Raw genomic sequence first — 17,236 nt, forward strand, 5'->3', positions numbered from 1 at the left:
GAGCAGAAGACGACGAGGAACGAGAAAAGAGTTTTGGGGGGAGGTGAAGTAAGGGGGAGAAAGCAATTACTCGATGTAAAGGCCACGAACAGAGCTCCTGCCGTCACTGAGAAATCAAATCTGTCAGCAATTAGGAGGATCTGAGGAGGCCAAGCTGCACTCGCCAGTGGACAATGGGGCAACGGGAGAGGGGGTTAGCAATTATGAGAACTGATAGAATAGCTTTATTTATCTAAACAGCAGGTTAGTCGCCCAATCGCCTCTTTTGTCAGTTGCTGCACACACGGGAAAGGGGCACCACTTAATCCGAATGGTGTTCCTTGTCGCAGCCAATCGGTATTGTACGTGGGGGTAAGAGCTGGAGAGGAGATGCTTTTTCCTTTCAACGCTGGGTCAGAGTAACCCATTGGGTTGATCTAATGCTCCTGCAGTGCTTCCTTCATTCCCAAGAGCTGATCCGGGATCCTTTACATTTGAAGATATATTTATTAAAGGGTTGGGAAGAGGGGGCACACTCCTCTAAAACATATACTCGGTATCAAAGACTGCTGCTCCTTGAAGAGGCCAAAAAGCCTCACGTTGAGGACAAGTCTTGGGAGGAGTATTGAAGGTCTGCGGTGCTTACCTTGCACTTGAGACCCTACTACAGACAGGGCACACTAATAACTACTCAGCAGCTCGCAGTATATAGGATAAGTATATAGGATAAGCTCACAAGCTCGGGGAGATTTCCCTTTCTTTAACGCAACAAAGGCTTGCAAGAATCTTTGCACAAATGTAGCATCATGCATGCATCAAGCATCAAGCATCATGCATGTAAATCAGCATAGCTTTTTTAGGCCTAGATCATTTCCTCTCTTTTATGTTCTAATTTGGTAAGGATGTTGGTGTCTATATATAATATACACACCAAGTTGTATTGGTATTGACAAAGGTAAAGGTCTTTACCTAGCCTAATAGTGTCAATAGTGGCAGATTTAATAGGACCCTCACTAGATTCCAAGATATTGGTATTTAATGACTAAATGCAGTGTACACTTCCTGACATTTACCATGGTATGTTCAGTAAAGTATGGTCTTGTAATGTATAAAACAATTTAAAGTTATTTATGGCAAGACGTACAGTGTGCCTTTGGGTGTCGTCCGTTGCTAACGGTTCAAATCTAAGAGGGGAACATCGGAATGATTGGGGAAGCTGAGAGGAGACCTACACCTGAACACATGCGTCAAGGATCTTTTATAGTGACTCAAAATCAATGACGTGTGCTTTCTTACAAGGCCGGCCTATCTGCTTTGACACAGGAGAAAAGAGAATGTGAGGGAACAAGTCTATAAAGTGTACAGGAGATTCGTTGTGAAGTTTCTGGAACTTTTTTCTCTCTCTCAAATCAGTCCCGAAATGGAGAAATGTGTCATTTGCTGATGATGTGGGTTCATTTCAGTAATGACGTACAATTGTAATTGAATCCAATTAATATTTCTCTGGTTTGAGTACGTCTGTGTTATCCAAAGAAAATGAAACATCTAGACTAATGCATACAACCGGGAGTCATAACTTCATTGTCCTGATGCTGACACAGGCACAATTCTATAAATAGCCCCAGATAGAAGAAAATGAACTTTTAATTTAATGGAGCTCATATCAACATCATTCTTCACGTGTTGCATTACATGAGGAGATTCATTAAAAGTCCAATTGGAATTCTATACATTTGAACTAAGTGTATAAATATCAGGAATAATTTACATTTGTAACTTTGAAGTTTTGAGTAAGTGTGTTTCAGCTACTCGATTCATTTCTTAAAATTAGTATCAAATCAATCTGTTCATTGATAATAACATCGTACTGCAATAAGTCCATGGAAAATGCTCGACGCAGCATAAGCCTAATGCATTGCATACAATCTATATTATTAAGTAAGTCTTCTGTGCCACGGATACTTACAAATACTTCACAAATCAAACACACGTCGATTGCTGTTTCTCCAGAGGAACCTGGACCTGCAAGTGAGGTCTGTGAAAATAACTTCTTGATTACAGTACAAGACACGATCCCTTATTGCAATACCTAAAACAAACCAAATGGAAGAAAAGCATATGAACTCAACAGATCCTCTTGGCAAGTGTGAATATCTCAAACTTACATTTCTGGTTAAGTACATGCTTCACAGTATATTTACCTAGTTGAAATTGACACCATATACTTCTTGAAGTTCACAACTGCATAAAACTTTTATGATTTCACCACATACCAGCCTATTACTTATGATATATTCAAGAAATCATTTTTATGACATAATTACAAGGTACAATTTGTCATCCACATGCTTGACTCTGCAGCACACCTTGCAATGATACAGTACAATTGTCAATAAAGTATATGGACGGACCAGTACCGGAGCAGGCGATATCTTAAAATGGGATTCATAAATGGGAACCAGATGTCCAAAAATGAAATCCCATAAATTATCTAAGGTTGATTATCCTTCTTCATTTCTCAATTGAAAAATTGTACCAGGACATCACTCATGGCTCTAAGCAGCCTTCTAAAGATTACAGGGTTGCATATTTTCTAAATGGGGCAAGTTTTTACTGTGGTTTAGAACAGAGGACTCCACAGAGCAGGCCTCATAAGCTGCAGAGACCAGTGTCCCATTCTTTTAAGTAGACATTTTGGATATTTGCAAGTCTCTCACACATGCTCACATGTGTTCCCCAACTACACCGCTGTCATGGTGACATACAGGCCATCCGAGGGAGTATTCGATTGCGTTTGACCTGATGCACGATGGACTCCTTCTCTTGTGAACAATATATTACAATGGTGTGTTGGTACACGGTTATGTGTTCTATTTATTTAGATATTGGATTGGAAAGAAAGAAAGAGTATCCATTCAGGCCTATTCAGAAACGTCATTATATGAAGTCATATGCTTCCTTTCAAATATACGCAAACAAAATACAATACTCTTTTCAGCATTTTATGTCAAGAGAGATGTGTCTGATTGACAGGCTCGTCGGGGAGAAATAGTTGGGCAAGGAGAACACACAAAGAACATTGTTACCTTTCTTCAAAATGCTTTCACAGCTTAAACAAATTTAATAAGACTCTTTTGATTGACAGGAGCGAGGGCTCCCACAATGTCTTCTTTTTGCTCTCACATTCCTCCGCAGCAGCTGTGTGCTGTTTTGATCCGGTACAGCTCACGTACTAACGGAACTATTAACTACGAACCATTTATTCATATGTGACTGTGCAGTTCAGTTGACTGCACACTAGTCATGCCTTGTATTTGTGATGCAAGCACTACTTATACTGCATCAATTGTTTTTTGGGGGGTGTGCAATCTTTTATCAAAGTGCTCTTTTCTACAACAACTAAAGGAGTCCTCCAATTGAGAGGAAAATAATAATAATAATAATAATAATAATAATAAAAGTCCAAACCGAGTCATTTGCGTGTATCTTTGTGTTGATCTACATTTTATCCAGGAGCTATCTAACCATGTATTGGTGTTGTGTCAGACGGAGTTTCCAGCTCTGTGCTGAAGCCAGGCTGAGTGAGTGTGAGTCAGAGGCACTGCGGAGGTCTGTGCAGGTGGCATAGCTGCAGAGCCCGCCGGGGCTTTCTCTGCTCCCTCTCCACAGGTGCTTATTAGCACATAGGAGCTGCCATATGTTCCTAGCCAAAACCTGAGGGGGCACAATCAGTCTTTGCCCATAACCTGACCAGGCTTTACTAACAGGGGCACATGGCGTAGCATTTATTTTAGCAAAGCAAAAATATAGCTCATATATTATATATATATATTTTTTTTTTTATTATTATTTTATTTTAATGTTGAGGTACAGGACAACCTTTCTCTGCATCTCCCATCTATTTACATATTCACCCTGTTCGAGTTAAAAGTCAACTATGTACCGAACAAACGAATAAAACAACACCTCACAGTATGCCTCTCCACTGTCTGACCTGAATAACTCTTAGGCGTATGTACTGTAAATGTACTGATGTGTGTGGGTAACTTTCAGTAATGTGGCTAACTTTTTTGGGGTTCTATTGATCTTATTTAAAATGTGTGTAGTTCAGCTCTTGAGCTCTTCTTGTCTATTGATGTCCTGTATTATGTCATGTTTTGTGTTTTGTGTGGACCCCAGGAAGAGATCCAAATAAAATACTAAGAACATGTAAGAGATATCTATTCTCAGAGGCCAAAAATGAATCAGGTTAGGCACATATCATTGCAAAATGTTCTTTTAACAGATATCAAACAGCTTTCAACCTGTCTCACACATGGTCAGCATGACAGAAACCCATTGTCATCTTAACAGCCTCCCACTTTGTGAAATGTGAATGGTTCCGCTGTTAATATGTGCGAGAGCAAGAGTGTGTGTGGAGGTGGGGGGGGTGGGGGGTGGGGGGGGGCTGTCCGTGTTTGAAGTGGGCATATGGTCGTCGCATTTGCATTTAATGCCCTTCAGATTACTTGTTTTAACTCGTGCTAAACACCTCACTCGGTTGAGGCTAATTTGATGAGGTCATGGTGTGACCCGATGACCCCCCCCCCTCTCTCCATGTTCTCTAAGTGAAACCAGCTGAGCCAGAGAGAGAGAAAGAGGGCCTCTGCCCCACTGACCATGTGTGTGTAGCCCAGGCTACCCCAATCCCCAACTCAACAACCTGGAGCTCTGTGCTCACTTAGTTGCACAGTGGACCAATGTGCTGTGTCCCCATGGTGTAGACTTAGACCCTATTCCAACCCCCTAACGGCTATAGAGCTTCACAATCGTCTCGGCCAGCAAAAAAAGAAAAGAGTAGTCAAGTGTAGTCAAAACACATACAATTGATTCTCGAAAAAATCATAAAAGCCTCGGTTTCATATCACACAATTTCCAGTTTGAAGATGTTTGCAAGAGAGGATTGAGGTTATATACTATATGAGGCTATTTGAGAGGCAGAGAGGCGTGCAGACCTTGCAGAGGAAAATTAGTAATTTTGAATTGTTTCTAGTCATCATTCTCATAGCTGATAACTGTTTCAACCGTGGCGTTGAAAATGAAAAGCAGTTAATGACTTGTTTGCTATTAGAAGTTGAGCGTGTTCAGGATGTAAAAAGTGAGGATTTTTGGGAATTTGTACAATATGATTTGGCAGAACACTTGCATGACGTTTTGTTACAAAACACTAATGTCCTTTTCAAAATAATACATGGTCATCAAGCAGAATGGGCAATATAGTAATTATAATGTTCATTTAGCTGTAGAAGTAAACATGCATTACGATTTTCATTGTACTCTACTCGAAAGGTGTTTGACTGATGCAGTATATCTAAAAAGAAACGTACAGTACAATAAAACTCTGCTTATGCATTTGCTTTAGATCACAATGTCATCTAAAGCACAACAGACACACACATACACTCGCATGAATGCACATGGACACACATACGAGTATGCACTCTCACACACATACATGCCCGCCCACACGCACACACGCACGCACGCACGCGCACACGCACACGCACACGCGCTCAGGCGCGCGCACGCACGCACGCACGCACGCACGCACGCACGCACACACACACACACACACACACACACACACACACACACACACACACACACACACACACGCACACGCACACGCACACGCACACGCACACGCACACCACAACATGAAAGTCCCCACATACAGTATAGAAACATGAAAAGCCCTCTTATAGAATTTCAAGGTTGCCGAGGACACCGATATGCAGTGAGAGAGCGACTCCATGCTGCCAGAGAGTAGGCTCAACCGCTGTCCAGAGAGCAGTCTGAGGGGCTACGCTTTTCTAACCTCCAAGGCCACCGCCGCGAGGCCGCCTCAGGGGAGTCCCTCTCGTGTCAGAAGGGGGAAGACGGGGAATCTGAAGACGGCCTTAGCCTTTTGATCAGTTCACAAGTTACAGGTTTGCTCAGACCTTTTTTTCATGCAAATGGGAGTTCATCAAACACAGTGCCGAAAAACATCTCTTTCTTCTGTGCCTTAATAGGACGTGCTCTTAACACGGGGAGTTTTCACAGCCAAGGACTTGCCTCGAGAGTGTACTCAGACTACTGAAAAATAGCCTCAACTTAGGCTACAGGTGTAGACTGGTCCCTTCTAAGAAGTTTTTTTTGGTCCAAAGTTCTCTCCAATCGTTTCCTTTGTGTCCTTAGCAGACCACATTGACTCTCAATTAAGGGATTAGGTCAGGATAAAGATTATTAGCCCACACTGCGTTCAAAGACTTTCCCACAGTATCGATAATGATCATTAGGTCGAATTCTTTGTAAACTAAATTGTAAATAAATTGTAAACTTTTTTTTTGTCAATGTTAAATAGTGCGGCTCTGTTTCTGAATATTAATTTTGTAACAAGGATTTCCTTAATCTTGTTTATTTTTTTATTTCTTTTACAATCAATTAATGTTATAGTTTGGGCAACAACTACATTCTATTGGACGATCAGTTCCGGATTTTTATTGGGTGTGTATGTGTTTCATATCATGTGTGTGTGCATTGGCTCTCCAAAGCTTTTAATTATGCCCCTCTTAAAGTTCATGGTGATGTAAATTGGGAAGGGGTGAGTCGAAACTCTTGTCAAGGTCATGTTCCGAAGGAAAGTGCCAACAATGCCACAGCTAATCCCTCCCCCTCCAACGCGGTCTGACCCGGGTCCCTCTGCTTGGAGGACTCAGAGGCTGGTGAGCCTGGAGGACAAGAGGCCCGGCTCGCTCCTAGTCATCCTCGCATTAGGCATCCGAGAGCCCCTGGATTATCTGACAATTAGCACCAATTGTGGTGGACGGTATTAATGTAATGTTCTATATTTTTTAATACTGTTTAATTTCTGCCCCTTTTTTCTTCCACTCCTTCTCTTCGGCACAATCGAGATTGTCAGCACTCTCCCTCTGCCTTTTCTCATTTAAAATAAAAGAGTTGGGCTTTAATTTGGTATTAAAGAGCGTAGAAAATACCCTGCCAGTGCTTGTTGGAAAGAGAGAGAGAGAGAGAGAGAGAGAGAGAGAGAGAGAGAGAGAGAGAGAGAGAGAGAGAGAGAGAGAGAGAGAGAGAGAGAGAGAGAGAGAGAGAGAGAGAGAGAGAGAGAGAGAGAGAGAGAGAGAGCTAGCGTGGAAGGAGAGAGAGAGAGAGAGAGAGAGAGAGCTAGCTAGCGTGGAAGGAGAGAGAGAGAGAGAGAGAGAGAGAGAGAGAGAGAGAGAGAGAGCTAGCTAGCGTGGAAGGAGAGAGAGAGAGAGAGAGCTAGCTAGCGTGGAAGGAAAGAGAGAGAGAAGGGAGTAAATCATTTTATGGGGGATACTGTGAAGGACTTGTTTGAACAGGCCCCAAGCCTACCAGTGTTCCCTAATATTGGTGGAAAAGCATGCTTTGTGTTGGAAGAACGTGTTGCCTAACTATTGTGCCCATATGGTGGTACGGTTTGGTGAGTTTGGATTAGGAAACTCCATTAATTTACGCTAATAACTGGATCAAGCTGCCTCGTCCTGTGAAACTGATCCTCACGTTTTAGTGCTCATGGCTCGTTAAGGCATTTCAGTAGTTGATCTGAGGACTGTTATTACAGAAAGGAAATGTTTGAAACCTACTGAGTTAGCTAGTCATTCTTTGTCTCTCTCTAATAGATGTTGACATATTTGTATTGTCCATCTAAAGTTATGAGTCATATTTCGCCTTTACCCTTAGCTTTTCATTTACAAAAAAACGATGAATCTCAATATCTGTAACTTTTAACCTCCTCTGCATGCGAACACTCAAAACCACGATAAGAAAACAACTCATGAACACACATGTAGAGTAATTGTCATTTTCGAGACGACTGTAAGAGCATCTCAAGTCATTTTCAACATCCTAAAGTGAGATTGTGGTGCAAATTGACAGCCTTCCCCCCCCCACACCTCCATGATTACTGTGGCAAAATGACAAGAAGAGTCGGCTATGTGGGGATTTCCAGATGGGTCGGAACCCTGTGTTGCAATTGACTTCATCCTAACTTTAGTGCTACCTCAGAGTATTTAGAAAGGACATAACAGTCAAGTACCACCCTGATGCCTCACTACCAAGATATTTTGGCAGCAGTGTGCTGTAAGAGGGGAAATCCCCCTTATGATTGCAAGTCTTTCTGTCAGAGTTTATGGGTCGTTACAGACCACTATAGTTTAGTCTAGTTAGCAAATTCTGTATAATTTTTGATGCTTGCATTTCCAGGACATAACACATAGGGTACTATGGTACATTTACAAAACTTATGCTATACACCATAGTGTTGTATCAAGCAAAATAGGTTTGGGTATCATTTAAATATGTCAAATCAAATTTTATTGGTCACATACACATGGTTAGCAGATGTTAATGCGAGTGTAGCAAAATGCTTGTGCTTCTAGTTCCGACAGTGCAGTAATCTCTAACAAGTGATCGAACAAATGCACAACGACTACCTTATACACACAAATGTAAAGGGATGAATAAGAATATGTGTATATGTATGTATATATATATATATATATATATATATATATATATATATTCTTATTCATCCCTTTACATTTGTGTGTATAAGGTAGTCGTGGTGTATAGCACAAATATATATATATAATATGGATGAGCAAGATGCGGTAGATGGTAAAGAATACAGTATATACTGTACATATGAGATGAGTAATGTAGGATATGTAGACATTATTAAAGTGCCACTATTTAAAGTGAGTAGTAATACCTTTTATTAAATCCATTTATTACATTTCTTAAAGTGGCAAGAGATTTGAGTCTGTATGTTGGCAGCAGCCACTCTGTTAGTGATGGCTGTTTAACAGTCTGATGGCCTTGAGATAGAAGCTGTTTTTCAGTATCTTGGTCCCAGCTTTGATGCATCTGTACTGACCTCGCCTACTGGATGATAGCGGGGTGAACATGCAGTGGCTCAGGTGGTTGTTGTCCTTGATGATCTTTTTGGCCTTCCTGTGACATTGGATGGTGTAGGTGTCCTGGAGGGCAGGTAGTTTGCCCCTGGTGATGTGTTGTGCAGACCTCACTACCCTCTGGAGAGTCTTGCGGTTGTGGGCGGAGCAGTGGCCGTACCAGGCGGTGATACAACCCGACAGGATGCTCTCGATTGTGCATCTGTAAAGTTTGTGAGTGTTTTAGGTGACAAGCCTCTTGAGGTTGAAGAGGTGCTGTTACACCTTCTCACCACACTGTCTGTGTAGGTGAACCATTTCACTTTGTCTGTGATGTGTATGCAGAGGAACTTGAAACTTTCCACCTTCTCTGCTACTGTCCCATCGATATGGATAGGTGGTTGCTCCCTCTGCTGTTTCCTGAAGTCCACGATCATCTCATTTGTTTTGTTGATGTTGAGTGAGAGGGTATTTTCCTGACACCACACTCCGAGGCCCTCACCTCCTCCCTGTAGGCCGTCTCATCGTTGTTGGTAATCAAGCCTACCACTGTAGTGTCGTCTGCAAACTTGATGATTGAGTTGGAGGCGTGCACGGCCAAGCATTCATGGGTAAACAGGGAGTATAGGAGAGGGCTGAGAACGCACCCTTGTGGGGCCCCAGTGTTGAGGATCAGCGGGGTGGAGAGGTTGTTTCCTACCCTCACCACCTGGGGGCGGCCTGTCAGAAAGTCCAGGACCGAGTTGCACAGGACAGGGTCAAGACCCAGGGTCTTGAGCTTAATGACTAGTTTGGAGGGTTCTATGGTGTTAAATGCTGAGCTGTAGTCAATGAACAGTATTCCTGCATAGGTATTCTTCATGTCCAGATGGGTTAGGGCAGTGTGCAGTGTGATGGTGATTGCGTAGTCTGTGGACCTATTGGGGCACTGACTCTGACAACATATCCCGAGTGAGCCATGTTTCCGTGAAACAGAGAATGTTACAATATCTGATGTCTCTCTGGAAGTCAACTCGTGCCCTAATTTCGTCCACCTTGTTTTCTAGAGATTGGACATTGGCGAATAATGCTCGGAAGCGGTGGATGGTGTGCTCTGAGTCTGACCAGTAGGCCGCTCCGTCTGCCTCTCCTGCGGCGACCGTGTTGTTTTGGGTCGGCCTCTGGGATAAGATCCCATGTCCTGTCCAGGGTGGAGATCAGAACAAAGGATCCGCTTCAGGAAAGATGAATTCCTGGTCGTAATGTTGGTAAGTTGACAGCGCTATTTATATCCAATAGTTCTTCCTGGCTGTATATAATAACACTTGACATTTTCTTGGCAAACAATGTAAGAAATAATACATAAAAAACAAATAACTGCATAGTTTCCTAAGGACCTGAAGCGAGGCGACCATCTGTGTCGGCACGATCTTGATGTTCTGGATATATGTAAAGTAATTGCTTTAGGGAAGGTCAAACTATTTGTTTCTATGCGTTATGGTGTTCTTCTAATGGTCCCAATTGCTTACAGTAGCAGTAATTCTACATAGCGTCAAATTCATATTTTCTGTGTGTACTGTATGTGTCTGTGTGTGTGTGTGTGTGTGTGGGGGGGGGGGGGGGGGGGGGTGTAGAGTAAAGGATTCTTATTAAAATGCTAAACATAGTGCATCTACATCAAAGCAAATTGATGGAGAATGACCTTCATTACAATGTTTGAATATATATTTTTAAATGGTCTGTATGAGAATGCGGTACAGGCAGGAATGGATTACATATAAAGCCCATCTCCTTTGATGTTAAGTGTCCAGACCAATTAGGCCTGAGGACAGCCGTGATTTCTGACCGTTTCACGGTTTCAGGTTGCAGCATGAGCTTTCACTGTGTTCTTTTGCTCTGTAAAACCAACCAATCTAATGAGATTTGGCTGAAATCAAAGCAAATATCAATCACGTTTTTCTATACAATTCACCTATTCAATGGAAATCTTGCAAAAGTTGCTATTACAGTAAATCCAATCAAATATTAATTGTCACGTGCTTTGTAAACAACAGGTGTAGAGTAACAGTGAAATGCTTACTTACGGGCCCTTCCAAACAAAGCAGAATATAAACCAAAAAAAACAATAATAATAATCGGAGAAACAAAAATTGGAACACGAGGAAAAAATACACAATGAGCAATGATCGCTTGACTATATACAGTACATGGGGTCAAAAAAAGTTAGTGAAAAAATGGTAAATGCAGATTGGGTAGCTATTTGGTTAACTATTTAGTGGTCTTGGGGGTAGAAGCTGTTTAGGAGCCTTTTGGTCCCAGACGTAGCGCTCCGGTATTGTTTGCAATGCGTCAGCAGAGAGATCAGTCTATGACTTGGGTGGCTGGAGTCTTTGACCCTTTTTAGGGGCTTCCTCTGACACCGCCTGGTATAGAGGTCCTGCATGTCAGGGAGTTCAACCCCAGTGATGTACTGGGTTGTACGCTCTACCCTCTGTAGCATCTTGCGGTCAAGATGATGATGGTGGTGTTGGAGTTATGAGCAGCCACGCAGTTGTGGGTGAACAGGGAGTACAGGAGGGGACTAAGCATGCACCCCTGAGGGGCCCCCGTGTTGAGGGTCAGCATGGCTGATGTGTTGTTGCCTACCCTCACCACCACGGTCAGTCAGGCAGTCCAGGATCCAGTTGCAGAGGGAGCTTTTCAGTCCCTGGGACCTTCGCTTAGTGATGAGCTTGGATGGCACTATGGTGTTGAATGCTGAGCTGTAGTCTATGAACATAATTCTCAATGGAGATTGCATCATCTGTGGATCTGTTTGGGCGGCATACAAATTGGAGTGGGTCCAGGGTTTCTGGGATGATGGTGTGATGGTGTGAGCCATGACCACCATTTCATGGCTCAGATGTGAGTGCTATGGGGCAGTAGTCATTTAGACAGGTTACCTTCCCGTTCTTGGGCACAGGGACTATGGGGGTCTGCTTGAAACATGTAGGTATTGGTAGGATTAGTAGCTGTATTGGCACTTTGCTGTTGGATGGTTCGTCAGCAGCCCATAAAACACTGGCTATGCATCCCAGTGCCTTTGTAACTTGTTCTCTGTTCCTATGTTTATGCAACGGATCACGTCTACAATGGAGTAGCTCATAAATGTTCAAATAAAACTTGACTGTAAGCAGGTGTAAAGCAATACAAACCTGACAATTACAGATTTTCTCAGTCGCTTTGGTGCATTTTTCACATCATCCCTAACATGTGCAAAATAATAAGTGCATTTCTCAGAACAATTTGTACAAATTGCAATATACAATAGATATGTTTCTAAAGCTAGTCAGTCACTAAAAATCCTTAGTACATCTCTCAAAAGTAAATATTCATGCCAATGATCATGTCAGTGTCATCAGAATGATAAGTCATTGAGTCATTGTTCACGAACAAGGTCGTCAAAATGTTTAGGCATGTTGTCAATGTAACTGTGTACTTTGACAGTATTACCGTAGGGAGTTTTTCCTAGCCACCGTGCTTCTACACCTGCATTGCTTGCTGTTTGGGGTTTTAGGCTGGGTTTCTGTACAGCACTTTGAGATATCAGCTGATGTACGAAGGGCTATATAAATACATTTGATTTGATTTGATGTAAACTTAGGCTACAGTCCTCTTCTGGCTGTGCCGGGTGGAGAGGAACCAGGCTATGTGGGGTGGCCAGTCCTCTTCTGGCTGTGCCGGGTGGAGATTAGAAACCTAGAGAGGAACCAGGCTATGTGGGGTGGCCAGTCCTCTTCTGGCTGTGCCAGGTGGAGCCTATGTCCTCTTCTGCCTCTTCCTCTGTTTTGCCTTCCACCATGCATCCTTGCTCCTCTTCTTCCTCCTCCTCTTGGCTGTTGACCCTGTTCATTTCCTGGTCCATCCATTATTGGAAAATTGCAACTCTGTGTTTTGGTCTGTCTATATATGCATGCCAATTGATTCTTCATGAGATGCACCTTTGAGAAATTTAGACAACTGGTTGATTGTTGGTTGAACTAACACTTTAGATTCCTTCATGTGTGAGGGTCAATTTCACCTGCACGATTCATCAATTCATATTTTTGTACAAAAGGGCTAATAGAAATGTGTAAAACTATGCTTGACAGTTTATGACAAATAGTTCAACAATTTTGCATGTAATGGCTTATGCAAGGAACTAATGCCTAGATGTTTTGAGGGGTAAGACTATTCAACAGAGAACCATCTACTACATTTTGATCAACATGACATGAGCAATTTATAATGTGTAAAAAAGCTGACACTTGTACATTATCAATTGCAATATGCTCAAAAGGAATACAAAATTGCTTTAATGATGTGCACAAGTGACTAGATGATTTGGAATTTGTACAAGTAGTTTCAAGAATTGCACTTTTGATCTAAGAAATGCACCAAAGCGACTGAGAAAAACTGTAAGGGATATCAGACTTTGCACTTTGAATTGTAGTATGTGCATCCACTGTACATCCCTGAGTCGAGTTTGAACTTTTGCTCTTTTTTGTTGGTCTTTCACAAAGTTGTTATTGTTACCAACCAGTCGCTGTATGGCCGGGGTGTGTTTTGCTCAGGTGGGGCTAGAGGCCAGAGGTGCTATGGGGCGGTAGTCATTTAGACAATCCAGCTTCCCTTTATAGTGTTAATATGGTGTCAGGCTGTGGGCTAAAAAGCCTCGACCACAGCTGGCACATGCAGTGTCTCCATGGCCGGTGTTTTCACTACGTGAGAGAAAACAATCCACCCGCTGTTCCCCCTGGTCCGCTGGCCGACCTTGCCCTTGGGCCACACCACCATACCCAGCTGCTGTTGCTCTGTGACGAGGGAAAACGGACCAGCGTGTCCCACTTGCAGGGACGTTCTGTTGTCTATGCTGTGGGCCCCTTCCTGCAGGTGTGCTAGGGCCCTCTACCTCCGCTCTGCTTGATTACCTCGCAGGCCCAACGCTTAGGACATCTTAGGGCTTCCCTCCACTCCAATCCTCTGACTGATTCAGGACCTCCAAATACCTTTTAGAGCCCTAATCCCGAACACTTAAGCCCTTCCTGATGGGTTCTACTCCAGGTCCTGCTGGTTTAACCAATCCAAAGAAAGCACAGGGGCTACGAGTTCTACCTACCTTTAACATTTTTGTATTATTATTTGCAGTCCTAACCTTGTTCTGCTGGGAAACAACCTCTAGGTAAAGTTATTGTTATAGCACTCTTATAGAAGTGTGTGTGTGTGTGTGTGTGTGTGTGTGTGTGTGTGTGTGTGTGTGTGTGTGTGTGTGTGTGTGTGTGTGTGTGTGTGTGTGTGTGTGTGTGTGTGTGTGTGTGTGTGTGTGTGTGTGTGTGTGTGTGTGTGTGTGTGTGTGTGTGTGTGTGTGTGTGTGTGTGTGTTCGCGCATGTGTATGTATATGGGCGCACTTGTGTGTGTACAGAATGTGGGTATACAGGTGCATTCTGTAAACATATAGCAAATAGTACAGGCTTGGACAGCACAGATTTAAACATGCAAACCTAAGAATACACACATAATACAAATGAACATTTGGCTACACCTGACATGTCTGCAGACAGGAACACTTCCTTGCAAATGTCAGATGCCTTGGACTAAAAGTAAACAATATGTTTGGAAGGCTTTTATAACCTTTAAACATGCAAAGTAACCGTCATTTTTTTGGTTTCTTTACATATTGTCTTTTCATATTTTCTTTACTTATGCATATTTTATCTGTAAGTGCACGCACTGTCTCACACAAGAGGTTCGAGAAATGCTACTGTTTCTTGTGTATACTTGTGTACAGGATCACCCAAACTGCCACTATCTCATTGTTAAACACTATACAAGGGTGGTACTTATTCAGCAGTGATTCCACCTCCCTCATTTAGTTTGGATAAATAGTAGTGTCCAGGCCTGCACCTGTTTTGGGCTGCTTGAGAAATGGACTTTCCTGAAAAGTCCCTCGACCTCTGATCTCTGTGGAGCAGGAAGGGGCTGCCAGCGAACCAGTGCCCTCCTGTGTGGCCAGCTGCCATTTAACCCCCTAATTGTTACAAGGCAGCTCCTGGCCCTCAAAAACTTGGTTTCCGGAAATCGCTCTTAAACAATCAAATAAACGCACATGCACGGAATTCGCTATGCCCAAGGCTTGAGAGAGAGAGAGAGAGAGAGAGAGAGAGAGAGAGAGAGAGAGAGAGAGAGAGAGAGAGAGAGAGAGAGAGAGAGAGAGAGAGAGAGAGAGAGAGAGAGAGAGAGAGAGAGAGAGAGAGAGAGAGAGAGAGAGAGAGAGAGAGAGAGAGAGAGCAAGCTAGCGTGGAAGGAGAGACTTATTAACGAGGGTAAAAGCTGCCAGTACAGTGTGGTTCAACCAGAGAAACAACATATGACAAACTATTGGAGATTTTCTCAAATCTCGAGGCCATTTTGGACAGAGTATATTTAGTAAGCTTAGTATTGCCTTCCATTTGAAGAACAAATATACAGTTGTCGTGTTCACTAGGCATAGCAACCATCAAGAGTCAGGCTAAAAAAAGATTAAGCATAGTTCAAGAATTCACTAGGTGGCACCCAATGTAATGGTCTACTCAGCGTTCAGTTGCCATTTCACACAAATCATGTCAAGGATATGAAAACAGGGTTATTACAGTCTAGTGATACAAAAATTCAAGGTCAAATAGGGTGCAGTAATATTAAGTTCAAACACAATGCAGATATAGAATTCCTACCTTAGGAAAGTGATCAGTTGAATGTTTCTCGTCCTTTGTTTGCATTACACCAGAGAAGATGTCTCAAGATGCTGTTGTGCGTTTAGTACTATTGACTCACATCAGGCATCAGAAAGTGTTGTCGATTTCCTCAGTACTTTTTTTTTTATCATGCTATGTGCTGGGGCTCATCAGGCTCTCTGTGTGGTTGGCTGCACTGGGCTATTTTTTTCTCCATCCCTACACATTTGCTTTTTTGCTTTGGCATTCACCTCCGGTGTCAGGCTTAGAGTGTTTCCCAGCAGCCTTTCTGATAGCAGTCCTCGTCGTGATTGCTTCCCAGGATCAGAGCAGCGAACGCCAAGAGCAGGCGGCTCAGCATACCACACATGCTGCGGGATCAAAGGTCATTCTTGGAAGCCTAGGATTATGGGGGAGGTAAAAATGTATTTTTTTTTTATCCTTCTGTTTTGTTTTTGATCACCCTAGCTGACCCACCTCAACCTGTACTCCCACGCCACCTCGTCTTAGACCTTAGACTCAGGTGTTATTTCTCAAGAGGGGCTCCTTGCGGGGGCGTAGGGGTCGAGGTTCGGTAACGTAAACAACAGACAAAATCCAACGCAACCTTGAGCAGCGGCAAATGAGATTTGGAGAGAGTTCTAAAGAGACGCCAAGGTCAGTTGATGTGGGATCTGGTGTTCTGTCCCGAGTCTCCCGGAAATAGAGACCGAATCAAAGGCAGCTCATGACTGATACTTCCACGGAGGTCACATCTCTTCTATTACTGCAAGCAGAAAGTATCAAATATACATTACAGTAGCTAGCATATCCACATTGACAGATACTGTACATGATACCCTTTTGTTTATTATGGTCTGTAAATGACTGGGTTGTCCTGCTAGTTACTGTGCAAGTAGCTACTAACGTTTCCACAATTGCTTCAGCAGAACTGTTGTTGTAATGTCAAATGTTTCACTTTGTCCCACATTTTGTATCCAAAAAAGTTTTCAAGAATTTACTGTGAAATGTTTGAATATAATGCAATAGCTTAAATCCTTCATAAAAATCTATCCAGCCTTTAACTTTAAATGAAATGTTTGAAGCTAAAGACAGATACTGTTTTTATATTAAAAAGCTATACAGATAATTGCACGCTGGTAGGAACCCCAAAAGATAATACTTTTTGTGCAAATTGCAAAATGACTTGTTCAAAATGATAAATAATACGATGAGACGTACTTTCTCCTAAGACATTCTTATCGCTGACTGTAACTCAAGACTTTGCATTTTTGCATATTAGAAATACCCATTATTACTTACAGTATTTACGCTAACAATTACGTTGTAAAATTGCATTATTATTATGAAGCCTGAATATTCATACAAAATACATTGTGAAAACAATGTCTGAAATGGTGGTGGATTAATGAAGTGCCACAAACAATAGATCTGGTTGTTTTAACATATTAACACCCATCATATTACCTGCATTGATCAGTCATATAGGGTATCTTTAATTCAAAATGTGCAAGAAACTGTATTAAATGCATGTGAAAATGGATTTCATAGTATCGCTGTCATCACGATTTACAATTGAATAACAATTATAAGTA

General features: G+C 42.4%; 1 protein-coding gene across 1 annotated transcript in view; it reads right to left on the bottom strand.

The window, feature by feature from the left end:
- The window catches only part of LOC124041432 (rab11 family-interacting protein 2-like), a 44,547-nt gene extending 28,583 nt beyond the window's left edge, over positions 1 to 15,964 (bottom strand). The window contains exon 1 of the mRNA XM_046358999.1: positions 15,642 to 15,964. The gene's annotated coding sequence lies outside the window, so the exon portion shown is untranslated. The remainder of the gene's footprint in view (positions 1 to 15,641) is intronic.
- Positions 15,965 to 17,236: the final 1,272 nt, after the last annotated feature.

The sequence above is a fragment of the Oncorhynchus gorbuscha genome, linkage group LG08, assembly GCF_021184085.1.
Source record: "Oncorhynchus gorbuscha isolate QuinsamMale2020 ecotype Even-year linkage group LG08, OgorEven_v1.0, whole genome shotgun sequence".
Classification (NCBI taxonomy): domain Eukaryota; kingdom Metazoa; phylum Chordata; class Actinopteri; order Salmoniformes; family Salmonidae; genus Oncorhynchus; species Oncorhynchus gorbuscha.